Below are 1489 nucleotides of genomic sequence, written 5' to 3' on the forward strand. Positions count from 1 at the left end.
AGAAATTCTTTCTTGAGTTCACTCAGCCAACATAATTTTCAAAGTAGATATCCTGGGCGTGGGTCCAGACATCTGCTGTCTTTTGATCTACATCTAGGCTAGGTTAATTGTGCTAGGGCCCCGTCAAATGGCCATTTTGGGTTACTGAAACAGGTATCATTGGCAGAAGTTTAGATTTCTGACACTTCTGATCTACACTTTTCTTGGACTAACTGGACTAACAGGTGCTTCATTAAACCATTTGGTGAACTTTCCATTCTTTTAGTTTTACAGTTAGACATAGTGAGGGAGAAACATCACGGAGCTTCAAGACTTTACAGAGTAACAAAGCATCTCAGGGTAGTGAGAACATCTCTGAGCATCTCAGGGTTACATTTCAAGGTATCTACCCAGTAAGTAAAGCCAAGGAAACTTGAAATGTCCTAAGCTTACGAACACATTGTAAGAGTATAGATTTCTCAATTCTATCTTTCCGGTAGTGGCAGCAGTATCCTTGTGTCAGTCGCCAACATGCAGCCCTTTGTTGGTGCCCAGGAGCTACACACCCATGTGGTGACCAGCCAGGAGATGGTGACCCAGATCAAGGCTCATGTGACCTCACTGGAGGGCATTGCCTCAGATCAAATCATGCTTCTGGCTGGCTTGCCACTGGAGGATGAGGCCACCCTAGGCCAGTGTGGGGTGGAAGCTCTGAACACTCTGGAGGTCACATGCTGGGAGGTAAAGTCCATAGTTCCCTGGCCCTTGTTGGAATAGTGAGAGGTCAAACTCCCAAGGTGGCCAAACAGGAGGAAGAGGAGGAAGGGGAGGAGGAGGAGAGGAGAAGGAAGAGGAGGAGAAGAGGAGGAGGAGGTGAGGAGGAGGAGGTGAGGAGGAAGAGGAGGAGGAAGACGAGGAGGGAGACGAGGAGGAGAGAAGGAAGAGGGGGAGAAGAGGAAGAGGAGGAGGGGAGGAGGAAGACGAGGAGGAGAGAAGAGGGGGAGAAGAGGAGGAGGGGGGGAGGAGGGAGACGGGGAGGAGAAGAGAGGGGGGCAAGAAGAGAGGGGGAGAAGAGGAGGAGGAGGGGAGGAGGAAGACGAGGAGGAGAGAAGAGGGGGAGAAGAAGAGGAGGAGGGGAGGAGCAGAGGAGAGGGAGAAGAGGAAGGGGAGGAGGAGGAAGAGGAGGAGCAGAGAAGAGGAGAGGGAGAAGAAGAGGAGGAGGGGAGAAGGAAGAGAAGGAGAGGAGGAGGAAGAGGAGAAGTGGAAGAGGAGGAAGAGGGGAGGAAGAGGAGCAAGAGGAGGAAGAGGAGGAGGAGAGAAGAGGAGGAAGAGGCAGAGGAGGCGGAAGAGAAGGAGGAGGAAGATGGGATCCAAGAGGCGGATGCAGCATAACTGGCGCTTTGTCATCCATCGTAGTGCCCACCTTTGGCAAGAAGGGCCCCAATGCTAACTCCTAAGTCCTGTGTGATCCCTGCTCTCTAATAAAGCTACTTTACCCAGGCAAAGATCG

The 1489-nt window shown here is 51.8% G+C and overlaps 1 pseudogene; it reads left to right on the forward strand.

Annotated features, from left to right (window-relative positions):
- Nucleotides 1-510: 510 nt before the first annotated feature.
- LOC103744654 lies at nucleotides 511-1484 on the forward strand (annotated as a pseudogene).
- Nucleotides 1485-1489: the final 5 nt, after the last annotated feature.

The sequence above is a fragment of the Nannospalax galili genome, unplaced genomic scaffold (assembly GCF_000622305.1).
Source record: "Nannospalax galili isolate Female #2095 unplaced genomic scaffold, S.galili_v1.0 scaffold3783, whole genome shotgun sequence".
Classification (NCBI taxonomy): Eukaryota; Metazoa; Chordata; class Mammalia; order Rodentia; family Spalacidae; genus Nannospalax; species Nannospalax galili.